At 38.7% G+C, this 26,817-nt stretch overlaps 1 protein-coding gene across 4 annotated transcripts in view; it reads right to left on the bottom strand.

Moving 5' to 3' along the window:
- The window catches only part of COL8A1 (collagen type VIII alpha 1 chain), an 87,035-nt gene that overhangs the window by 21,641 nt on the left and 38,577 nt on the right, over positions 1-26,817 (bottom strand). For 3 of the 4 annotated variants that reach the window (XM_053933428.1, XM_053933419.1, XM_053933416.1), the window contains one exon: positions 10,155-10,269. The exons of the other annotated variant lie outside the window; for it this stretch is intronic. The gene's annotated coding sequence lies outside the window, so the exon portion shown is untranslated. The remainder of the gene's footprint in view (positions 1-10,154; positions 10,270-26,817) is intronic. 4 annotated transcript variants of the gene reach the window in all.

The raw sequence follows: 26,817 nt of genomic DNA, 5'->3' as shown, positions 1-26,817 counted from the left end.
AAATTATCAGAGTGGTTAATGTATCTGGTTTGAAGTGGACAACAGTGATTGTTCCTGAGTCCATTTACTGCAACTTATCTTGCTAGTTATGACATTTAATGGGATGTCCCAGATGAACAGCTTCACTAGCCTACCCCCTCTGAGCTAAAAGGAAATTTTCCAAAGATGGAAGAGTTGGAAGATAAGTGGGAGTGTTGCTTTCCTTTAATTATTTTCTTTTAAGGAAATGTTTTTCTTATAATTTTTTTCATCTATTCAAAACTATCCCAAAGTCTTCCTGGAAATTGGGCTGGAAATGTCATGAGAACAGACATTATTTCATATATCTGATTTTTTTTTTTCAACTGGCGACAAACATCCCATTTAATTAAATGAAAGCAGATTTTGGATGTCTCTGTTGATGTACAGACCTACAGGCAGTAGGAGAATGAGGAAAGAACCTGTAATGTAAACCTGTCACAATAAAAATTCATACTTATGTTCAGACTTGACTATTGGTTTACAAGGAACTCCCAAGAAAACATGCATGTGGATCCCACTGCCTGCAGAGGTTTTCTTTAAACACTCATGAAATCAACATATCCTACTCTGAAGATTTCTCAGTTTAGCTGGAAGCAGAGCTGTAAATGTTCTTCTCATATCCTTCACCATGGGTTAGCTGATGCCACCAGCAAACCCACTTCATACCTGTGGAAAAGGCTACTCCTTGTTGGCCTGCTTGGGAGCTCTGCAGGCCAAGTGTCAGTGCTGCAATCAGGTCTATAAATCTGCTACATTATTTGTGTGCTGAAGCTTCTCTTCCCATTGTGATGAAAAAATAATTGAGTTGCAGAATTCCACCAGTTACATGTGATGCTCATTGAATTTTATTCTCTAACAAAAGTTATTTTGCAAATTGGGGAGGAAAAAAGTTTCAATGTAAGTGAATACATATGTTTTTGGTACTTAAAACCATTTAATTACATCATTATTTTGCCAAATAACATGACATGGACAAGTTAGATGTTAGCCTTTTTTATAATTTCACCAAAGTGATCATGCATATTTGTGTGCTGGCTACACAACTACATTTGATCTTTGTCCAAGCACAGAAAATTAGTGCAAAAAAAGCATGGGAGGATCCAGGGCTTCCAAATATATTAAACTCATTACTAAGATGCTTTAAACTTTCTCATAGTTCAGCCTTGTTCACTCTTGTAATAATCCTAAATTGAATTGTTTTATGAAGAAATGCAACAGTGTAATTGTAATTTTAACATAGATGCTTCTCAAGAAAAACCCAGTTTGAATGTTACTACATTTTAAAATACATTTCTATGACCTTGTTCAGCTGTGCGCTACCAAAGGATGCATATTGTAAATGAGTTGAAGTGTTAGTATGCACAAAAGACAATGTTTTTTACTGCAGATAAAACACAGCCTCCCACAGTTGTTATCTCTGAATGTGGGGTTGGTGCTCTGATTCAGAATGGTGAAATAGGCACATGCTGAATGTTTACTATTCTCATTGGGTATTTCTTCCTACAGTGCTGGAGGGGAGTGGGTTAGAAAATTATAACTGTGCAATACTGTTCCCAACTCCTAGGAGAACATGCTGCCCCAAGAAAACTAAGGAAATGCTGGCTTACACTTTTTCCAAATGAATTTACTGTAAGTGTGGCAGGAAGTGGCAGTAATCTGTTTTATGCACTGCATTGTTTCCCACAGTTTCCAGTCCCTGCAGATGACTATTTATAGGTGTCTCTGAACCTCTGACTTCAAATAAAGCCACACAGAGACCACAAGTCAGTCCTGATGAGCAGACACATTTCTTCAGGTTCTCTTCAAGGCTGTGAGATGCAAAAGAGTTGCTTCCTGAAAAGACATTTGTCAAGAAGATGACAGGTCTTACTGGAAAGAAACTTTACAACAACTCTACACTTTGTGAGAGAGGAGTAAAGTTTAGGCCCTGATGCTCATCTCTGAGTAGTGTAGTTTAAAAGAATCCTCTGCTGCATCAATGGCATTGTCCATGTGTAAAATGGGGATATCATGGCTGAACAGAACCAGTGCTTCATGTTTGTAGCTAATTTACCTACTGACAAACAGGAGGGGAGCCATCCTTACTGCCAGCTTTCCAATATGGCATACACTGAGACTGCAGAAGTCTTGGGGAGTAGGAGGTGAAGAGGGTAAAGAAGCACTGACCAAAAATCACACTGACCTGCTGCAGATTAGTACATTAAAAAGAGAAAAAAGTGTAATATGGTCTGGAATAGTTTTTTGTTTTAATCATGTAAGTCCTTGTCATGCTGTGAAGAGCCCAGTTTGCTGAACGAAGACAAGACAAAGGAGGGCATGATTTGGATAAAATGCATGGGGAGGCCATGTCTTGGGCATGCACTGGCCTCCTGCCACAGGCTGTTGCCCGTGCTCCGGCTGGGTGGGGAAGGGGTGCTGCAGTCCTTGTGTCTTCACCTACGCAGTTTTTGGCTCCTCCACCTCCACCCTCTCCCAGGGTGGCAAAGTAAGCCAGCCTGGGGCTGCTGTCCCAGAGGCTTAACCCTTTGCTCTAGGGGGCAGGACTCCTACCACCAGCAGTGGTCCCACCTTCAAGCTCGGTGGCACAGGCTGTGACCTGCCTTTGGAGGCAACCTGTTATGATTTAAGGACTAGGTAGTGCTAATGAGCCAAAAGAGAGCTGAAATGGGTGATGGAAATGAGCCTCTGAAAGCACTGGGAAGGCTGGTACTTGCACAGTTCTGTAAAGGCAATAGTTTTAGTCCTAAGGAAAGGGTACTATTTCTACAGCTATAATCCAAGACATTTTCCTCCTTAGCACCAAAGCTGCACTCTGGGATTCATCTTGGCTTAATACAGACACTGCATAGGGCAGTTCAGGGATGGTCAGCTCTTATGAACAATTGCAGCTTTGGAGTTTTCTTTTGTAAGCTTTGGAGTTTTCTTTTATTCCCTACTGCAGTCTTTAGTAGATAGGATGGGTTTGGCATTTAAAACCCATCTTGTATAATTTTTCTAACTCCAGATACAGTCACCGTAACTAATTTGTGACAATAACAAAGGAGAATTAGATGTCTTTGTAAACTTATTTGTAACCATGACAAAAAATGGGGTTTTAAAAGTATTTATAAAGTACATTTATAAAATCCGGCACACTGAATGCCAAGTGGTGTAGCATCTGAAGAAATGTTTCTTATCGATGTATATGTATTTAAATACTGACAGCTGCTACAGCCAGTTCAAATGTCTGTTGGAGCAATTTTTGATCAGGATGGAAACTGCGCTGGGTTTTCACGGCAGTCCTCAGGAGAGACATATCTCGGTACTGAAGCTGCCCTGCAGGTGGCGTGAGCCATCCGCTCAGCACAGACACAGGTCTAACGCTCCTCTTGTGTTCAAAGAAAGGCAAAATAATAAAAACATGCTCACATAACTGTAGGTGCTGTGGGCCGTGTTGGCTGATGCACGGCTGTGTTACACCGCCTTCAGTGTTGTGATAAATGAAAGATACTTATTCTGATAAAGGTAAAATTCTATTTTAAGACACAGTGTTTTCCTGTGCCTTTAAATGAGGAGAGTCTGCCTTTCTTTCAGGTACTTTGATCACCTACAGAGAGCTCATTACAAGCCGGTGAGTAGAAAATGGTAAGCATCAGCCCTTTGATCTTAACTATTCTAGATTTAGAGGAAAAAGAGAACAAAGTTTGAGTGTGTCTACAGTTCCTATACATTATAACTTCCATTTAGGGGCCATATCCATTCCTGGTTGTGTTCAATCACAATGTGAAATGTTTGTATTCCACATCTGGCCATGGTAGGAGAAGGTAACACCTACATGTAGGCATCTTTTCTCCTCCATTCAGCACTACTGAATCTCAGAGAAAAATTGTCCATATCTAGGTCAGAAGTGAGGAGGGAGAGGAAATTAAAAAGAAAGGGAAGTCAAAGGAGGACTGTCTGGCAAGACCTTAAATCTTTAGCTCTTCACAATCACTGTTACCTGTGTGGGTAACTGAACTTCTGAGCCAGGTACAAAGGACATAAGGTTTTAGGTACAGTAAAGAAATTCATATCTCAAGGTACAAAAATGTGTGTCTCAAGAAGGATATGAAGGAATAAGTTGCACAGTGACCAGAATGGGTATTCTGCCCAAGCCTGAAGTATAAGGTGTGCAAAGTATGCGAGCATCTGAAAATGGAAATAGATCCCTCATGACATTGTCAAGTATGCCTGTGGGAGAAACGGAAAACCCCACCAAGCATGTTCAGCACCTGTAGACACAAAGTGGGCTTGAGTGTTTGGCGCTCACAGTGTGCACAACAATCTCCACATGTATGATCATGCTGAGCTATGCCACAGGTTGTGAAGTTAGGAACACAAAGAAAAAGCTTACTTGGAAGATTAAAAAGATACACTTTGCAAAAAATTCAGCCAACACCTGGCTCACCCACTGTTCTATTTTTACTATTTAATCCCAATCACAATCCTAAAATATCTTTGAATATTCTGAGTCCAGGAGAGATGCACCCAAAGACAGGCTTAATACAGAAGGTTTTTTTCTTTTCATTTCCCCAGCACAGTCCTGAATACAGCAAGTAGTAATTTCACAAAAAGCAGTGGTTGCAGTCACATCTGAGGTACATAGGCAATATAACCCTTCTTTAGATTTCTGAGGTTACATACCTCCAGGAAAACAATTTCCACTTGGTATATATTTAATTGAGTTTGGGAAATGAAAATGTCATTGTCAGTATTTTCCAGGCCAGAGCTAAACCTTTCCTAAAGTAGATTTTAATAATATCCAGAAGAGGGAATTAATTCACTGCAGGCAAAAATTATAATAACAAAAAGTCAGACCGCTCCAAGTCTCATTTGGTTCAACTGCAGATTTTAGGAGCTTTCTCATAAAAGTCTTTGATGTATTTTAGTGTGACTCCACAATGGTTGGGAAAAAACAAACACAACCTATTGAGAGTTAATTTATTATATAACTCTTCCTCATCACACTAAATTTTTAGCAGAAAAACTGCAGACCACTGGGCTTACCTGGGCTGGGTAAGCCTTTTAGCTTACCAAATATCACATCAAAAGTTGGGACTGAGTAAGTGTTAAAAGTTTTGTTAGAATGGTGTGTCCTGAAGTAATTGTAGAATGCCAAAGACAGAACTTCCCATGTTCCTTCAGGCTAAGCAGGGATGCCAAATATACAGAATTGGAAGCTGTCTATCAGGGTTTTTTTATTTGCTTGATATTGAGCAGACAGCAGAGACAAAATACCAAAAATGCCTGAAATCCTTATGACCTTTCACTGCAAACTGTGAATTTTGTCTGCTAAACTCAAATTTCTATTTACACTGTCAGCAGAGGCTACATGCTGTTGCCTTTTCTTTGTCTCTTCAGTTTGTCATTTATCAAGGGAAGCTTCACAAACACTGCAGAGGAGGGGGGACCTGAGCACACACCAGACCTTTTGAACGTTCAAAATACTTAGTCTCCATTCTGTGGATTGCTTAAAAATGGTTGCAATGAGAGCAAAGTAGCATGAAATATGCTGTTTGCACCAAAAGCAGGAAATATTCTATAGACAGTTTTAGCTTTGCCATCAGCTGGCATAGCTCACATTCCCAAGTTGTGTCCCAAATCCTGCACAGCTGACTCCATTTATACCATCTTCCATTAACACAGGAACACACAGGTGGCTGCCCACTAAATGGTCCAAAATACATTCAGCAAAGAACTGCATCACCTTCTTAAATGAAATAGCCCTGATTTCAGCCTTGTGCTTCAACATTCATCCACCCTTGTAAATGAGGAACTAGACTGTTGCAGAGAACAAGTGGAGAGGAAATTTCAGAGGTATAAAGTAGAAATTGTGAGAGTGAGTAGGGTGAGGGTGAGGGTGACTGAACACTGGCATCAGTTGCCGGGGAGGTTGTGGAGTCTCATCATGGGAAATAATTCAAAAGTTTTCTGGACATGGTCGTGGGCATCCAGTCTAGGTGTCCCTGCCTAAGCAGGGGGATTGGACAAGGTGACTTCCAGAGGTGCTTTTAGACCTCAACCATTCTTGTTCCTATGGAAGACTACTGTGAACTGTAATATTTGTTGCTATTTGCGTAACTTTGCCAATTAAAACAGGACAGCCTCAATCAGTTATTTAAATAAACCAGACACCTACATAAAATTCCTTTGAAACTAAATATAAGGTTGAATTATATAACAAATGTTTTAGCTGAACTCTTAGTATTAGATGGGCAATTATTCTGACTGTATTTCAAATTTCATTTCACACCGTGGTAGCATTTCTTGAACTTTACAAGGCAAAGGCATTAATAGAGTTGTGTCTGAACTCTTTAGGGTCTAGAAAACTGTCTTAAAATGAGATATTTCCTGAGAGACTTCTGCATAGAAAATACATTGGTGTTTCCAAAAGAAACTGAGTTCACAAGGAATCATTTCATTGGTACATTATGTTAATGAGGCTTTTGAAAGAAAACTTTTCACTTAGCGTTACTTCTCCCTGAATGTGAAATCTATGGAAAATGTGTGAAAAACATTGGCAAAGTGATGATGGCAGCTGTATGCTCTATATGTTACTGTTAATGAGCTAGCTGTTAATAAACTATATGCTTTAGCATATAAACAGGAGGATTTACACATAATGCAAAACCCATAAGAACATTTATTGTTTGGTATAACTGTTTCCCAGATCAGAGAGGCACATTGTTCCAGTCTTCCACAAACTTCCTGTTACCAGTATAAAAATCTGCTGCCTACTGGTTTCAAGTTCTTTTCATGTGAGTTGGTCTGGGGCATAGGGGGACTCAGAAGCAGAGAATTTAGTGAGCAGCAGGTTCCTCAGATCACTGCTCTGCACAGCCTGGGATCATAAACTTGTCATCATGGTTACTAACAGCAAGCAGGAGGTTTCTATACAACATCCCCAATTCTAATGATTTGTGGAGCAAGTTCATCCTGTTCTTTTTATATGTTCTTCTGTACTGGAGCTTTTTGTATCAATTATCACTACTAAATCCCTAAACAAGCCCCTTTTCTGCAAAACACAGACAAAAGCAACCATTGGGTTTATTCACAATAATGCTTGGATTAGTTAAAGAAACCGCATTCACCAACAGGAAACGTAAATTTCTAAGCTGTTGAATAACACTGCTATGTTTGGAAAAGATTTTTCTTTTGTAATTCTTCTTTAATTTCCTCCCATCCAAAGCTGATGTGAGGAGTCTGAAGCTAGGTTTTCATGAGTAAGTGAAGGAGTCCAGCAACTGACTCCTATTTAAAATAAATGGTCCTGGAAATGTAAGGTAACATTTCCATAAATATTTGAGTAATTTGAGGTTTAGGTTCCACTAAAAGTCTTCCAGTATTTCCAGCTCCCCAAGGCAGACAGGGAAAAGGCAGACCAGTAAACTAATCCTTACTATCAGATAAGCAGGGATTGAATGGAGGCACATAAAGCATGAGAAAATGAGGAGGAAACTGTGGACAGAGGAGATGCCTATGTTCAAGAAGTTTATACACTGAGAGGCATAAAAGGCAGTTCAACAGGAAAAAGGATAGACAGAAAAAATATCAGACTATATAAACTGAAACATTACTTTCAATCACTTAGGTTTGCTTTGGATTTTGAGATACGACCTCAGTAAATCCACATAAAATTGTATAACTTTATCACCTGACTCAGTGCCTCTGAATTCAGCACAAGTTTTTTTTTTTCATTTTGCTTCCCGATCAGATTAGAAAGTGTCTGAAGTCAAGCTGTGCATTCTGGTAACCTTTCTGAATAGTTTTGCTTTCTTCATTTCAGTTGTTTTTCAATTTAAAAATATTATTAAAATACCACTTTTGGGTGGGTAGTGACTACCACGACACTGTGTAGAAAACCAAAGCAATCTGAAGCAAGCTAGACATTCTAAGTACATTTTTAAAATACCTTATTGCTTAAATAAAATAAATCCCTTAGTCTAGCAATTACTTTCAGATGTTTGATTGTTTATTTTTAAAGAACTGTCATGTCAACCATTTAGAACTGACAAGAACTATTTTGATATCTTCATGAGTTTTTTCTAACATCTGCTCCCCTCCTTATGTTGGGAGCTACATACTCATCTTCATTGTCTCTTGTATTTATCTTAATTTTGCTGTATTTTATTTTATTATTGGAGAAAAAACCTCACAGAGCTGTTTGTGGCAAGATTTAGTTACAGGAAACCCAACAGCTAAGCCCCAGTTTCAGCTGAGACAATTAGATTGTTGATTTTGGTAGCAGCTCAGGACTTCTATTTGACCCAAATGCCTTTCAGATCTATCTGCCAGTTGATGCTCAAGTCTAAAAATTTTCTGTATTCTTGCTACAGATAGAGGGCTTTGTTTCCTTTTCATTTGAGGTATGTTTCTATCCAGACCTGAATGTTTTGCTGAAATTCTTTTCCATTCACTGGAACAGATTAAAAGAAAAAAAAAAAAAAAGAAGAAATAACAATATTTTCCAGAACTTTCAACCTCTTTTTAAGTTTGTTTTCCCCTTAATTCTCTGTTCCTTGATATCTGTGAATTGTTGAGGACTGTTTTTCTCAAAGCAATTTTGCCACTCATTAAAAGTAATGGGTGCTAATTTGTAATGCTTAGCTTAACTGTTGCTTTTTTCTGTTTAGCAGCTATATTTAATAGCTTATATTACTGTTTCACCTGTTGTAATAAAGGACTCTAAACTCATTACTTTTAAAAGGTGATCTATATTATGTAACACCAGAAGATATTTATTGAAAGGTTTGAAGAAATTACTAATGGACAGAGCAGTGTTGTTATACAGTCTTTTCATCAAGTGCTACAGAAACTTCACAGCTGAATTATCAAAGTCCACTGCCATTCTTGACTGGATGTTTTCTTAAGTGGATGGGCTCTAAAACTATATGGATCCTCTGGGAGAATGTAAATACTAACTGAGAAGTGTTTTATTCTCTGTCAGTAGTTTGTGGGATAGAGTCTTGAGCATTTTTTTTTCTCTTTTTGTTCCTTCTTTTTTCTCTTGTTAGACTTTTCTAGCACCTGATATAGGGTAGGTCCCAGCAGCTGATGCTGGGTGAAAACAGTTACCAGGGACAGCTCCAGCGATGGAGTGGCCAGAGATCCTAAAATCCTGTCACTGCACCAGTCCACCCCACTGGGTTCATAGTTCAGAGCTCTCCAGTGGGTTCCCATGTTTGTGTGACTCTGCTGGTTTTTCATCTCAGACAAATTGCATATGACTTCTCCGCTACTGAAACGCTACTGAATGTGGCACTCATCTTCCTTAAAAGATGTCCAGAAAGTCTGAGGTATTTCCATGATTAATTTCTACCATGTGGATTCCTTCAATTAATTAGCTTTCTAGAAACCAAAACAGTGCAGGACACTACTGCAATGCAATAATAACTTGTTAAGCAATAATGTTTTTTCTTCCAGAAGTCACACTTGATAACAAATAATACTCATAGGCATAAGACTGTGGACAGTATGAGCTAATGTCTCGTTGTCAGAAAGTTTTCCATTAAGGCTCAGAATGATGCTTAACATATTCTTCCCATTATTGAGATAAACTAAACATTGTATTAAGTATGGATTTCTCAATGAATGTTACTGGTGTTTATTTTAGCATGTACATACATCTGGAAGTGGACACATGTACATAGGCATTTTGGGGATCAAAAGCACATCGACAGCATGGCTCACTCTAGTTCCGGGATAAAATGTTTTTTGACATTTCTTTTTTAATGAAACTTAACTCCTTACTCTTTTCCAACCAGAAAAGTGTATTTAAACCAAGCTTCTTTACAGAAACACAAATATGCCAAATGCCATACATGTTCTCTCCTATCAAACAATGGAGAATGACTGAAAGGGTAGATTTCTTTATCTATAATAAAAAGTGCTGCTGAGGATGATCACCAAAATTTATGTACCGTATAATTTTCCACTCAGAATTCAAAAGCTTTGGTGTATAGCAAACACTTGAATAACTAATCAAAATCTGTATAGGTGATGGCTTTAAGACAACTTCACTTTTAAGCCTTTGTGCTTTGTTTTTGGCATGACATAGAGCTCCTGAAGATTGCAAAGCTTACATTACAAAAGCTTACATTGCAAAGCTCACTTACATTGAGGTTTTGGGACAGGGCAGAAGACTGACAGGTTGGCTGATTTTCACTTTAAGAGACACAGATTTCCTGATTGTGTTAGGCGCAGTGTTACTTTGTTGATTTTGGGTTGGTTCTAGGGGAAAAAGAAAGCTTTTAAGAAATATATATGCATAATATCCTTCCTCCCTGGCTTCCCCATGAAACATTAAGAAGCATTAGTCAAAATTTTCAAACATAGTGGCTTAACCTAGTCTTTTAATTCCCTATTCCAGCTTCTTATTCAAGGTCTACTGTTCAGAAGTATGAAAACCTGGCAACTCATTCACTCTGAGTAGCCTTTTTAGTTATTCAGTGCTTGTGAAAACTGATGTAGCAGTTTGAATATGGACCAAAAATCCTAATGTTCAATGTTTTTGTTGGCAATCCTGTAATAATTATGCTGTAAATCAAAATATGGGTTTGTATTTCAAAAGTGCCTTGAGCTTTGTTCCCACCCTTCTACAGAGACACTGCATTACTTTTTCAGATTACAAGGTATAAAATTATCAGTCTGAAATACAGATGAAAAACTTTTACCTAATCTTATACTTCTCCACGTGTGTCATGCCTATGAAAATGTACATACAAACGCTTTCATGCAACACATAAATAAAATCATTAGTTCCCGAGAGGCATTGTGCTTAGAAACTACCAAAGTCCCAAGCATTACTGCACTCATAATGTGAGAATACTAACAAGAGGAGTCACAGACAATGCTAGTGCCCTATATAAAATAAAATCTGCTTTTCTATTTTATATTTTGATAGTTCTCACACAGCTGCTACCAAGTCCTATGTGCTTTGCCTGACACAAATCCCACTGACATGACTGAGAACAGTCTCTGTGATTTACTGGGTTCAGCTGCCATCGAGCCGTTTAGGGCTCAGTTGTGGATGGAGAATTCTGGATGAGTGTGCTCCAGCTGGAGTGACCACATGCTCAAGTGCTGTGCTGGATCAGAGCTGGGGAGGGCTCTGCACCTCTCTCCATAGCCCCTGTCCTCAGCTGCTCATCATGCACTGCACTTGCTGCTCAGCATCTGTCCCACAGGGAGCCATGGGCTCCTGCAACCCCGCCCATGGAAAAGCAGGGTGATCGCTCTTTGTGTGCTGATTTGCTTTGTGGTTGAAAATTGAGGTATTTGGCCTAATATCTTCCTTGCCTGTGTTTTCGCTCTCCAGAGCCACTGGTTTCTTACCAATCAGAGTAACTCCAAGGAGCCAAACACACCCAAAGGTATTTCTCCATTTACTTTTAGCATTTCATCAGCCAGGGCAAAATGCAAATTCAAGAGCAATGGCTCCTGACCTCTGCAAGGCTGCACTGTAGCAATGCCCTGTATCCCAGCACCCAGTGGGCCCCAGGCAGCTCTGCTCTGGGTGGCCTGGCCACCAAGAGACCATACAAGCCTTAGGGGCAGGAAGCATTTGGAAAAGGAGGAGTACTGAGTTCCCAAGAGAAACCCGCTTGACTGTTTTACTTCAGATTTATTCAAGTCTGTTTGAAATGTGCCCACTACCCTGTTTCATCTGAATGCCACACCAGGGCTACTGTAAGGTCTCTCAAATGTGACAAAAGTACTAGTGAAATTATTCTCAGAACAATGCATTTTAACAAAAGAAGCTTGAATTTTCTAGACAGCAGTGTTTTCTGCCAGAAAGGAGATCTCCAATCATCAGCCCCAGTACCTCCATGGTACACTGTTGCCATCCAGCTCCCAAGTTGCTGATTGCTGGCTGGAATCTGTTTCTCCCTTCAGGTTACTCCAGCTGCCCACCTAGTCCCAGCACAGACTCTGAGAGCTGCTGCATCATAGCAGCCAGGTAGGCACCTTCCTCTCAAAGCCCAAATCCCTTTCAGATGGAAACTGGCAGCTTTTCAGGCCCTTTGTCTTAGACAATGGATTAATCATGACAAAGCTTTCTGGTCTCTGGTGTAAAATTTGTTTAAAAAAATCTCTTTAATGATAGCAGATTGGAAATACCAATCTGGTCTCCAATTGCCCTTTGCTTTTATAGATAATCTGTGTTGATTTTCTCCTGACTCCATCCATCTCTTGCAAGCAGATCCCTTATGAGTTTGCAGTGCAGTTTAGGAGATATGTGATCACCTGGGGAACCAATAGGAGATAATGCCTGAGTACTGTGGATTATTTGCAATTTTTTCATCAAATTCATTGGAGCTGTACAATGAAATGTGTATTTGCCACCTTTCTGAGAGCAATCTAAAGCCTGAAGAGCAGAAACTGCCAATGGATTACTCAGAACTTTGTTGTCATTTGCTTCCTAGTTTTCTGAAGAGTAAGTTCTTGTTTATCCTGCCAAACAGGCCTTCTGCTTCAAAGGATGAGGCAGTAATTCAGAATACATCTACACCCTATCAGAACTTTTAGAGACACCTCGGTGCCCTGCAGTTCAGCTTGGGATACAAATTTCTCTGCAGTTAAGGTTGGGGCTTTGGCTCAGCTTCTTGAGTGAATGAGGGGAAGTCACCAAGTCAGAAGTAGCTTTGTATAGTTAGCAAAATGGAAACCTGCCAGACTGAAGGGGATGGCAGCTACTTTGCCTGTGACTGAGGAGAGAGGGATTAGGCATTTCAGCCAAACAGCTCATTCCTGCCTCCTGTTTGTACCATCCATGCTGCTGTTACTGCCTTTGTGGGATTAGGGAGAGGGTAAAGGAGTGCCAGTGTGTACCAGAGGGCCCCAGTACAGCAGCAGCAGTCACATCTGTCCTTTTATCTGCAGCAGGATTTCTCTGCCTTTCTGCCCTGGTCCTGGCCTAGTTCCTATCCCTCCAAACCAGGACTGACCCCTCCTTGACAATCAAGAAAGAACAGAAGAATGTATAGATGGTGATGTTGGAAACAATGGAAGTAAATGGGAGGTCTCAGGGTGTCCTCCCTCTGAGGAGAGAAAGGAAGGAAAAGAAGGGGTCACAAAGAGGAGAAGCAGCTTCATGAGCAGAAAAAGGGCCCTGTCTCCTTTAAACTTCTTCACACAGAGCCCACTCAATCCCCACCTTTCACTCTCACATCTTTCCCCTTCCCACACCACCTCTGCTACCCCTGCCTGCCTTGTCTGCTCCAAGGATGTCGTCAGCTGGGAGTTTGGTTTTGCTACACAGTGTAACAAATAAAAAGATAAATTCCAGTTGCAGTAGATCACTCAAGAGGCTCCCACTGATTTTTCTTAGGGGAACTCCTGGCCACTTTGAGATGCTTTCTTTAACATGAATCTACTACTACTACTACGACTACTACTACTACTACTACTATTATTGTTATTATTATTTTTTTTTTATTACTGTTATTATCCAGCTCTTTGTGTTCTGAGACCAATCACTTGATGTGCATTCCTCCACTTCACTACTTTCAGAACTGATAACCTGTAATGGTGTGATAATTTCTTTTAACTTGAAAAAATAATCTCTTGAAAGATTTCCTACTGATACAATCGCTGTCTCCCCTGTGTTATTCAGTCACATGCAGATCCTGATATTTAGATTAGGACTATTTGGAGAAATCCCAAGTACAAGCCATGACACTGAGCAACTTGAAGCAACAAGAGTCTTTTTTTTGCTATGGAGAAAATAAATCCCAAGAAGGCTTCTTGGGAGAAGGAAGGGAGGGAGGGAATATGAGAGAGAGGAGAATGAGAGAAATCATTGCTAAGAGAACATTTAAGCATTGAATTTCCTGATTGATAGTTTCATTTAATTGCTCTGCTTTTAAGAATTAATTTGTGCAAAATTGGATCTGAAAAGAGAGGAGAGGAAAGAACTTATTTTTTGTGTACTAAATCTTCAAATATAGTGAGGTGGCTTGCAGTCTTCTCTCCTTTCCACTCTGCTACCTGCAAGTATTGAGTGTGAAAAACAACATTTTCTGTTTGCAATTCAAGTGCAGAAAAAAAGCAGAAAGGTAGAAAAATCCCAAAATCACTGTATTCTTTCTCTTAGCACAGAAACAGCATGATCCCTAGTTAATTTAAGTAGTCACAAAAATATAACTTCTATTTTGAGCAGGTATTTAAGTCCTGCTGATTCAGTATTCAGCTCAAATGCAAATGACTTTCGTGGAATGAAGTTTGCACTGAACTGGATCCACTTAGTAAAATATTTCAGTCTGCTATTTGAGGGAGAAAAGAAGAATCTGGTCGACTGTTGGAAATGCCTCTGTAGCAAAATCACTTCTGTACTGATTGATTGTTCTGTTTTCTAGGGAACTTTTAAGGGTTTTTTTTGTGAGAAAGTACTACTGTGAGATAGAAGGTTGATATGGAGAAAAGTTACAGAAGTATATAGATATAATTGCCTTTTTTGAAAGTAGCATACTACATAAGATTTCTTCAACTGTACCAGAAAACATTAACATCCTGGAACTGACATTTACAATTTTGAATTCCAGCTTTCCAAGTATAATCCTTGTAAATGTTTTGATATCAAAGTTGGGACTCGCTTGGATAAGACAGTCCATAAACTCAGGTTTTTTTCTCATTTATTACCTCCTTTTACAGTGTTCCAGAGATGACAGCGGTAATATTTAATATGAAGAAATAGTAAATTGAAATAGCATGTTTTAAAGTATTTGTTAATTATAATATATATAAGTTGCTTTCATTTATAATTCGCTTTTCTCCTGACATTGTTCTCTTTTTTGCTTAAAGTACCTGTGATTCATATCGTCCATTATAAAAAAAACCCACAAATAATTTTACATAACTACAGTATTTGTCTAATCACACAGAAAAATAGAAGGTAGAGGATATGAAAATTACTTATGACAGATGAGTCACATTAATATTTTGGTCTAAGCCATGAGAAAAAAGAGACAGAAGGGGTGGGAATCAGAACAGATCAAAACCCTTAGTGCTTTATGATCCAAAACCACAACTAGCTATTGAGGTGCAAAATGTTCTTTTTTAAATAAAGTGTGAGAAAGACACAGAGTTTTGTACTGCAAATGCTGGCAGCACATAATGTTGCAATTATTTTCAATACTTTGAGATGCTTGAATCATAACCAAAACTTTGAGCAACACCGAGGTAAAAGCATTTTTATGCTCCTTCACAGACATACACAAAAAAAAAAAATAAAAAAGAAGAAAAATTGAGTTTGTGGCAGTTGCTTCAGAAATGGTGTGCCAAGTTTCTACCAGTGATTGAGAGTAGTAACAGAAGGAAGGGATGTCATGGCATCCTCTTGCCTATTTTATTTTTTCCATTTTAGTAAATTCAAAGTCATTGAGATAGTATTCCTGTTAGCTTTATGGGATTTCTGTGTTGCTTAAAAAATCTTGTGTTTTCTGTCTTAGAAAAGAATCATTCTGACTGCATTTTAAAGAGAATTTACTATTTCTGTGTATGTGGCTAAGTTAGTCTGCATACGAATCATAATCTTGCTTCCTGTTTAGAGCACAGTAATTGGGATCAATCACACTGGGTATACTCTCAGTAGGTTACTACTCATTATTGGACTTAAGAAGAAACATTACTCACTCCATCTGATGTGATCAGATAATACTATCTATAATCTGACTCACTGTTGGGTGAACAAGGTATTCTGTTTTTTATTCCCTGAGTATTCCCCTGAGTATTCTCTTTTTTATTCCCTCTTCTTGATGCAGTATCCAACAAAGAGCTCAAGTCAGCAAGACAGTAAACATCCCTCAGGAGCCTGTCAGCAACCTCAGCTCTTGGGAAAGGATGTGCTTTTTGTGGTACCTGATGGAGGCAGGCAGAATCCTTGAGGGAAGTCTGTGCACTATCAGAGTTTCCAGCTTCCCTGGCTGCACCATGGGGGCTTCAATATGGACCTGACAGACACTTCAGCCTGCCAAACCCCACTCCAGCAAACAGTGGGGAAGGATCTAAGCATCCACGTGGAGACATGCATTTTGCCATTTAGGATAACTTCAGTGCAGTTGTATGTGTGCTGTAAACTCCAAGTTACTCTTTAGGATGGAAGTGGAGCTGTATTTCTCATCATGAGAGTGAATTAGGTAGGTAAGTATTTGCTCTGCTTAACACCACTTGTTTGTTCTTTTGATTTATGAGCAGGGCCCTGTTCCTACCCACTCCCCACCAAAATTTGTCTTTTCCTCAGATGATAACAAAAGTAGCTGTTCAGTGCATACTTGTGGGAGGATGGATTCTGAGAGAATAAAGATAGTGCTGAAGGCAATCTCACCCCTGAGGAGTTGCAGCTGTACTAATTACCAAAGAGTAGGAACAGCCCTGCCCTTAACAGGGCACAGCTGTGTCCAATAAGGATGGTCCAATAAGGATGGGTGTTATACAATAGAGTGGGTTAGGTGGTTTGGAGGAGAGTTGGAGTCAGTTGGCTGTGCTGCTGTGAGGTGCAAGGGTCAGGCAGTTGTGCTAGAGACAGAAAGGGTCAGGTGGTTGTGACAGGGGACAGGAAGAAGCCAGCCAGCTGTGTGGAACAGAGAGAAAAGGAGTCAGAGTTGAGAGAAGCTGCCTGTGGGAGCTCACAGAGAGAAGGTATGAAAGTTTTACAGTAAGATAATAAACTGGTGGTGACAGTTCCCATCCACTGTTAAGTGGTGCCAAGCACCAATGCCAACAACTGGTGGCCTGTATGGCGATCAGTTCTGACACATACCATGCTGGGCTGCTTTTATGCTATTTCTTCAAGCTGTGTAGGAGACACTAAACATGGACAGTGGATAGGCATGTTATGGACAAATGGTGAAAGTTTAAGAACTAAATGGGTGGTCTTGACCAGACAATTCCTCAGGACTTTATTCAGAGAAATACATGTCTGAATAATGAGGAACCAGCACAATGCTTTCAGTATCTAGCTGTAAAGGTGTTCTCTTAAGCCAGTAAAACAAAGTTCTCCTTTTTCTCCATTTTTAATTTACTTCTTCATGCCCTAAGAATTGTCCTACTTTAGTTTATGCAGTACTTTGGACTTATTCTATAGGTATGAAACACATTTTCTATAATCCATCACACATCAGTAACTTGATTCTTCATGACTGGGCTATCAGAGGCTAATGGGATGTGACTGCAACTTGTCTGCAAATAGGTATAATTGCTGTATTTTGTTTAGTCCATGAAAATTCAATAACGTAGTTTTTGCTTGTCAGGCAACGTGTGAAATCCATGCTTGGGGTAACCGCAAGCACATGGAGTAATGGTATGCCATTTCTTTAGTGATACTGGAACTATCACGAGATGTTTCTTGTTAATAGCGGCTTATAACTGTGATAAGCTTTTCAAGCATTTCAGCCAAAGCAATTCCTCCAAAAATCACCTCCCCAGAAAAGGTTTGTTGGAGTATGCTGAACTGCAATTAAGGAGTAGGCCTCTGAGGGCCAAGAAGATTATAAGAAGGTATTATTGGTCCAGACGGAAATTTTGCCAGGCCTTCAGGACAGAGTTATGTATCACTGCATGTTTATCTCTACACCATGAACTTGGGCAGAAATTCAAATTTATGATGAAATCTAAACTTCTGTTTGGACTACTGAACTTCTGTCTTGAAATTTTTCCTGATTGTAACTAACACATATAAGGATTGCTAGTGCAGCCAAGACTAGCTGTTTCTGGGAGAGGTACTTGTAAAAGGAAACAGTAGGTATAAAGGGCATAGTGTAATTTAGTCAGGTTATTTATGTGTGCCTCCTTAAAAAAGAAAGGAAGGAAAAAAGAAAATTAATGTAAACTTTCCAGTTCCTTACTGCTGCCAATGTCAACAAATCAATTCTTTATCCATTCTGGAATTTTTTATTTTTAGCTTAGTCTCATAAGGAAAAATGAAGTGAAGTGCACATTTTTTATATAATCTAATAAAAAGTTAGAACACATAGTTTGCTAATATATTGTGCAATGACCAATGCACTCTGTTTATCACAGTTATAGGTACTGCTTCTTACCCTGACTGGCACTGGGCAGTTCTTGCTGATTTGTTGATTTCTTTGGCTAAACTCAATGACCCACACCACATCCTTTTATGTAATTCCTCTCTAAAAGTTAAGGAGAGCCGTAAGGGACTATGCTAACTTCTGTAGTGTATATTTGAAAGAAGTGATCGAAACTCTATAAATGTAATCCAGATGAAATGTATTGGGGCAGAGAATGACTTTGACTGTCATCTGCATACTGTAAGCAAACAAGCAAAAGTAAATTCTGTCTTTCATTGCTGATACCCAGATAACTGAATACAGTAGACTCTATACCTTTGATTTTTTGCAAATAGAAAAAGCTTAAAGGAGATCAAATTGCCAAACAGCTACTACATTGGCTTTATAGAATCTGACATCAAAAAGGAAAGGCAAAACTTTTCTGTTCAAGTCTCCAGAGCACTAAGTCAATGAAGTAATTAAACAGGCACCTTTTATTTTTGAGAGTAAGTGTCAGATGTTGAGTTGTGTTCTTGATTAGATGCTTTGCTGAATAGGGGCTTATATTAAAGCAGTGGAAATGCCCCCATATTTAGCAGAGAGCAAAATACCAATGGCAGGAAAGTATGGCTGGTTTTCTTTTGCACCATACTTTTCCTCTTAAATAAAAACAAAGTAATAAAATATATTCAAACAGACATGTTTTATACTCAGGTTGGGAGTAGGAAATGGTCTACTACTATTTATCAAACAGGAGAAATGTTATATTTGTATATTTCATTGCAGAGGAAAATGCTTTCAGGTTTACAGAGGAAAAGTACTGAGAGTATGTTCAAAATGCTCCCCTTGGAAGTAAAATGCCTATGTGGACTGTAAAGTATGACCTCCTCTTCATGCCCCTTAGGGATTCATGCTGTTTGTTGTCTATGCCTTTTAAGGCAGGATTCTAGGAGTTTCCCATTACAGGCAAGAAGGAGAATTCCTCTCCATGCTAATATAGTACCCAATAAGCTCATGCCAGTGGCATGGTCATCTTTACAGTAGTACCTAAACATTCACATATTTATCTTCACAGTACCTTGTAAGATAGGGAAGAGGTACTACTCCCATTTTGTGGCTGGAATGAGGCTAAGCCTTCTCACCAAGGCTGGTCCAGAGATATGTTTGAGATGTGGGGCACAGGAAGGAGGTATTCTCTGTCTCAGGGTACTGCCTTAGTGGGTCAGCCTTCCTTTCTACAGGAACATGGAGCCTTATCCAGGAGCAGCAGCACAAGCACTGCTTGTGTTTGAAGGAATTGACACACCCCACCTCTTGAACTGTGTTGCACTCTTGTGAACTCAGCCAGATCTCATGTTCCCCTGCCCCTTGACTCCCTAACCCTACTCCCTAACCTCCACTTCTCAAAGCACTGAATTATTTTTATCTTATGAGTGTACTTTGCTAATTAAAACTTAGAGCACATACTGTGTTTCTATCACGCTTGGAATTTCTGCTCTGAAGTTTTATCCCTTGTTGTGTTTATGTAGGTGATATTTACACATGTGACTGCATCAGGCTCTCAGCTGTACTGCTGGGCAGATTAAAGCTTTTAAAGAGACAGCAGCTGTAAGGTGAGTTGTGTGACAAGTCAGCAACGATGCTCAGATGTCAGGCATGAGTCATGCAGTAAACATGGCAAGTGTCATTGAATATTTATAATTAATAACAAGGGCTGATAAGAATGACAACATTAACAAAACATAGAATGATTTGGGTTGAAAGGGACCCTAAAGAACCCCTAGTTCCAGCCTCCCTGCTATGGAGCATTAAAAAAATTTCTCTAATTTATACAATAAGGTATAGCACAAGCACTGCAAAATAAAGTAAGTACTTTGAATTAGATGAAGTCCTATAGACAGCACAGAAAGAACATTTGGATGGAAACATAACTAAGCAGAGATTCTGTAAATATTTCAGCTATAAAAAGCCACAGAAGTCCAGGCTTTGATTTCCTAAGAATAAAAGATTTACTAATGCTAATTCTAAAGATAGATACCTCTTCTGAGTTAACAGAAAGATTTTGGTGATAGAATGTTTCTAATCACAGTTCTAACTGTTAATTTATGAAGATGTGTAGAAAGTACAGATCTTGAATAAATATGGATTGTAAGATGCTGACAACATTCTGGCCAGCAGAATAGAAATGGTCCCTTTAAGTATAAATCAGATGTGTATCACTTTAGATTAATTAAGAATAAATTCAATTTATTTAATTTTACTTTTCCATAAATATAGAATTGAGTCTGATGTCTTTTCAGAAGGTAGCAAGAAGGATTTTGATAGAATGGGATGGAGATCTAAACTAGTCTACATATTGTAGCCATCCAAACATGGCAATATAACTTCTCTGTTAGAGAGTTCAAACTGCAATTAGTACTAAAATCAAATTTGCATGCGTATGGGAGAACTCCCCAGGAGTTAGGCCCACTTACTTTTCTCCTCAGTATTTTAATCTGAACTAATCTGAAGTAATATGCTACAAAAGTTGTAAAACCACTTTATAGTTAAGTTCCACCCTTGTTCTGGATAACATCAAAGAGACATGACAGTCAATGTGATCTATAAAACTGTAGCTTCCAACATGGATATAACCTTACCTGTAGAAAATTTCTGTGGCAGAAAATAAAATCTGTCCTCTGTTTCCATGATGTGAACTGTGGAGAACTTAACAGACTTAAAACACCTTCACTGGTCTCCAAGTCATAGGGAGATGGGGATCATAGAATCTTAAAATGGTTTGTGTTGGAAGGGAACACTGAAGATCATCTGGTTCCAACTCCCTTGCTGTGGGCAAGGACATCTTCAAGTAAAGCAGGTTGCTCAGAACCCCATCTGACCTGGCCTTGAATTTCTTTGGGACTTAAATATTTCCTAGGAACTTATATATTATTGATTTAATGTGGGATGACCTCAGATACCATGCTCAGAAGTGACAGTCTAAAGCTATGGAAGCACGGAGTTATATGGAACCTCTAGCTTTTGGAAACTGGAAAAATACAAGCCATTTCTTCCCTCAAAAACTGACAAATGCAACAAAAGCATGAAATTACTTACCTTCTTCAGCAGCTGGTTAATGCCTTTAATTTCTTAGGCAATAATAGTACAAGGTTGGCTGGGATAAGTTTTAGGTCTGGCAAACATTAGAAAGATATTTCAGATCTTACCAGGATAGATGGCAATTTTAGTAGATACCATATTTGGTTATGAAAACAGTAAAACAAAGGATATGGTTATTTAAATTCAATACTGGACTTGAATAGGATGAGGTATGATGAAGGAAGATGGGTCAGATTTGTATGTGCCTGACCAATATAGCTGTGTTAGAGATCAAAACTAGCAACAGAATTGCACAGCTATTAACATCCTCTTTTTATATAGCTATTTTCAGGTGAATTTTTATTGGGGAAAGAAGTGTAAAAATAGCTGAGGACAGAAATGGGATGACAATGACCAAGGATGGGGAAAATCAGATGTGCTCTGAATCCCAAAATTCACAAGAGAAAATTAATATTTCATTCTCCTAAAATGAGCTCTTCTTCAAAGAAAGATACCCCTGTGGGTTAATTCTCCCCCAAAGATGAACTCTCCATTACTTAGAGGTATGAATTGTTTCAGAGGTCACCAGTTCATTGAACATGAGTATCTCCAGCAGAGGATATGAAAAGTGGTTTTCAAGAAGCCATTTATCACCTACATGGTAGACCCAATTCTGAGACTGAAAAAAGTTGGGTACATTAGGCAGAACATACAGAGATATGCTGTCAACTTCTCTTCAGCTGACTTGGTTTGCTTGAGAGCACACAACAGCCTTGTTAGATGCAGGGTCCACCTCCCAAAGAAGTCATACCAGCCAGCAAGCAGGCCATTTAACAGCTCTGTGCTAATGTCTTCCCATCTACAGAATGATTATATTAACATTTACACACCTCATAGTGGAAGCTGGAAGAGATTAATTAGCACGTGCAGTTATTTAAAGCTCTTGGACTGAAAGCTGTGCCAGAGAACCAAGGTATTTGCTAATATTATTATTACTATATCCGGAGTATTTGCTCATGTGTTTGCCATGTGCTAGCATGGAAACTTACTGGATGCAATGCAGTGTTGGACAGTTGCTCAGATGAGGTCAATGGTATAAACAACAGTTCTAACTGGCAGGGTGCTTTGGAAGATCCAACCATCCTAAGGCTTTATTACAACTCTCTGGCCATATAGAATACGAATCAACTTCAGTTTATGATTCTATTAGCTCCAAACACACTGAGGAATGATCTGGGAATCTCATTTGAGCAGATGTCACAACCTCCACCTTGGACTGAATGTGAGCCAGCAGAAAATACAGTTTTAATATGCTGGATAATAAGGCAAATGCTGTTATTTGGAACTTCTAGCAAAGACACCTGCTGACAGCTGACATTAAAAGGGCAGTGACGCCTGCTAGACCCTTTGCAAACAGGGCAGAGGCAAAATCTGATCCTTGCTGAAGTCAAGGAAAGTTTTGCCATTAACTTGAAATATGCCAGAATTTCTCTTAAAATTGCTAATGATTTATGTGTATCTACAAGGTTATGGGTAGTTCATAAAATATTTATACACAGGCAGATATCCATTGTGTCAAATAATGGGAACGTTGAGATACCAAAGGAATATTATTAGTGTAATAAATATCTACTAGAGAAAAAAAGATTACATTTTACATTAAAAATTGATTGATTCCAGAGTTTATCATCCCAAACAAAAGTCATAAACCAGACCATTCAGTGGTGTTGAGGAAAAGCACTTTTCAATGCTTAGTTGGTTTCTAATTTTTACTAGCAAAACATCATCCAATAATATGGGGAAAGGAAGGAATTCCTGTCCATTCACTTTGCGCAGCAAATACATTGACTGACTCTTCTTTAAGTTTATGCAAATCCATGGGCTTTGATGGAGATCATAAATAATTTATGCAAAGCAAGCTCTGAGGAGAACCAGCTCTGGGTTTTGCTCATGTATTTTGCCAAATGTCTCTTTCTTCCTCTATTTTAGTATTATCAGTCTCCTGTGTCTAATTTTTTTTCTTGAAATTATATTTTAAAAAATTGCAGCTTTTAATAACCTGCCAATAAAACCTCTGCAGCTGAGTCTGCTAAAACACTTTTTTAGTCTCTAAAGGGACCAAATTTGCATACAGGGAGAATGTTTCTCTTGAAGTAATTTTTTCCAATAAAATCTCAGAGTGTTTGTTCAAGAGATGTCTGACAGATGAACTTTCAGAAGCTGAAAAAATCTAGACTGGTTGTGTCTTTCCAGTGTCTGTATCACTAGCTAAACACACAGATGTGTGATTTAGGTGAGCTTTTTATGTAAAGCTTGGACAAGAGCCTGACACCTTGTTTCAAAGCATGAATGGTCAGCCATCAACCAGCAACAGGCAGCCCATCTGCAGTAATGTACCACGGTGAAGTACTTACTAGTTCCATTTTGGTAAGTAAAGCAGAATGAAAGTTTGTGTTCACATGAGGAATGGAAACAGAGTTGACTCGGGAAATTTTTTTCCAGAATGGCTATTGCAAAGTGACCCTATCACCACAGTGAAGGCATTAGACTAAATAGTCTGTGTTTCTGTGGTTCCTCTGGTAACAGCAGCTGCTGTCCTGTCACAGTGAACCTAGGGCAGATGAATTCACCAGTCCAGTTTCAGACAAAAAATGGTGGGTAACATACCGGTGCTTGGGAAAACATAATATGATGCTTTGCAGACAGAAGAACCCCGTGGTTTCTGTTTTCTCCCTCCAATGTAATTAGTTATGGGAGACTGAAAAGGTGACTGTGTTTTAAAGGAAGGTGTAACTATGATCAAGTGTCACTTTGCAACATGCATTGCACTGCAGGTAATATAATTCCATCTGCTCGTATCTGATGCAATTACATCACATGTCATAATGTCTTTCAAGTTTCAATAACTACTCTGTTTAATTTTCTGCTTTATAGTATTTTCTTCCTAAATCTACCTCTAGATCCTGTAATACTCTTAACATATCTGCAGCTCTACTACAGTAGCTACTTTATTTAAATAACAAGACTCCCCCTTTACTGAGGAATTAAGAAACCTTTGTTGGCAGCAGTCTGTTAGAGTGCTTAATTCTGTCAAGGTTGTGCAAAACCCAGGCTAAACTATTGAAAGAATGTTTCAAAAAAATCAGAACTGAAGGTTTTCTGTGTTGCAGGGCAAATAAACTTGCATTAGTTCTTCAAAGCAGACCTCATTGTTCAATGTCTGTGAGGCAGCTGTTGCTTTCTCAGCAGAAATGCCTGTAATTCAGTTTAAACTGGTCCTCTGACTTTTTTCACTGCATTGAATGATATCAGCAGAAAACTCAGTGCTCTACATGACCAAGAAAGTATTCTACAATATTTTAAGTAAGTCTGTCTTTACAGCAGAAAACTGAGAGTGACATGAGGAGATTATCCTGATTTGGCTTATACGTGGATGCTGTTGCTTCTCTCAGCCTGAGCAAGTCTTTGATTATTAATTAATCTCAGTGCCTCTCATGAAAGAACTCGGGGAGTGATCAGTAGAAGTCAACATGAGCAATGTGCACAAGATCACTCTTCAGGTCTCATGAATTGCTATTGCTCAGCAGCAAACTGATACTGCTGATATGAGCAGCCCAATCTCATTTCCACTTGATGGAAAAGCCCGTGAACCGGTAGTATAACAATAAATGTATGTGAAGGTGTAAAAAGCCCACTGAAAACAGCATTACCAGGTAGACTGCTGGTTTTCAGTCAGGATTTAAAGACAACTGGGAAAGGGTATTGCTTCCTTTGACATACCACAACCAGAGAAAATGAAATTATGCCTCTGCTCTCAACAAAATGCCTAACACTGTCAGTTGTGTAGTAATGCTGGTTAGAGCTGAAGACAATTTTCAGAAACAAGACTTTCTAAGATAACTATTCAGGTTTTGTTGCTACCAACTTAGAGTTAGAAAAACAAAGGAAAATTGAAAGAATCATTTGCCTGAAGGTTCTCACCAAGTCACTGGCAGTGCCAAGCTTAGGTCTTGTTGCTGAGTTCTGTGCCTAGTCAAGTATCTCTTTGAACAGAGATGTTAGCAGCCAAGTTTCATTCCCATTGGTGGAAAAAGTCCAATTCATGTCAATTCATAACTTGGCTTAGGTCATGTCTAGACACTAAGTAACAAATTGTCTTTTGTTTTTGTATCATTAAATTCTGTACTAAACAGCAGACTCAGATTTTGTAGTGTGGTTAAACAACACCATATACGTATCAGATTAGTATACATTAGTGTACAGGTCTTAGCTTTTTCGTTTTCCAAGAATTTAAGTAAATTCCTTATCTACTGATGTGCTGATCAGTCTTTCATTACCAACAATTATATAAAGAGAATACATATAGATGACCTGGGTCATTAAGCAATATGTGTATGCTACTGAGACATAAAATTTTGAAGGTGCAGCAATTTCAAATATTTCTAGCATGCCTAGTTTTCCATTAATATAGTTTAAATTTAAAAAAAGATCCTTAAACCTTAGTTCTCTTTCCCAATCCTTTAAAAAAATATACCCTTCCCTTGGAAGGGCTGGTGGTGTCAGATATTACTGGGTTAAACTGGGCATCTTTTGTTTAAAGTTGTTAATGTCTATCTCATCTGTTCTCTCCTATCATTTTCAATTTATCAATGGTGTGTAGTAATATGTTTGATTCATTAGAAGAGAAAAAAGGATGGCAAAAGCAAGTAAATATGTCAGTTAAACCCCACAAGTGTTAAATCACCTCAGTTTGTTTGTCTGGTAAAAACTGGGCTCTCATTGGGTGAACTGAGGCCAGCTTGATTCACCACCAAAATGCGAATCTGGATCTGACATTGAATTTGCAGATGTGCATAGGAGAAATCCCTTGAGTTTTGAAATAATTGATTTTAAGGAGAGACAGGGAGAATGTAAGCAGCATTGTTAAGCAGAATGAAGTTAATCAATTACTGTCATTATTACTGAAATCAGTCTCAGTTTGACATCATGTTGGTTTTCGCATTATTTTGTCTCAATGAAGATTATTTTCTTCAATTAATTTAGATTATACAAATCCAGGATGTTTCTGAACAATATTCTTGCTTATAAACAACAAAAGGAAGTGATGCCATACATGAAGTTAATTAAGAAGTGAAGCTTTTGTGTGTGCGAAAATTTCAGTTTTAGAGCTTTCAGGGGAAAATGAGGTATAAGCACTGAAAGAAAACCAGCAAGAGTTGGAGTGAAGAGTGTTGAAAGCATCAAGCATATATTGAAAACCCAGGCATGTAATATGCTGTCCTTGTAGAGAATGCTTTCTAATTGCAAATTTAGGCTTTTGGAAGCGATGTTAAAAACAATGCTGTAGTGAAAAAACAAGACAATGTCTCTTCTTGGCTGTCTGTTTATGTAGGCTGTCATCCAAAGCTGTCAAAGAATCAAGCCCTCTTAGCAGAGCTTTTCCAGGTGCTTTCTGTCTGGTGGAAGTTTACATCCAGGCTGATTCAGAAGTGCAATAACTACAATTGAATTACCCGTGTTCAAATTAATTTACGCTTCTGTTCTCTGGTATTCATTTGAGCCACAGAGCATCTTTTGGGTCATTCAGAGCCACAACAGCCCTTCTAATGGGAGTGATGTACTTTACATGTCAACACAGACTAACTGATCTGGCTCATATTTTCTCTCTTGGAATGCAAGACCTAAAATAGATGCC

The sequence above is a fragment of the Vidua chalybeata genome, chromosome 2 (assembly GCF_026979565.1).
Source record: "Vidua chalybeata isolate OUT-0048 chromosome 2, bVidCha1 merged haplotype, whole genome shotgun sequence".
Lineage (NCBI taxonomy): Eukaryota > Metazoa > Chordata > Aves > Passeriformes > Viduidae > Vidua > Vidua chalybeata.
Note: the sequence above shows the minus strand (reverse complement) of the source record. Positions and strands in the feature narration are given on the sequence as shown.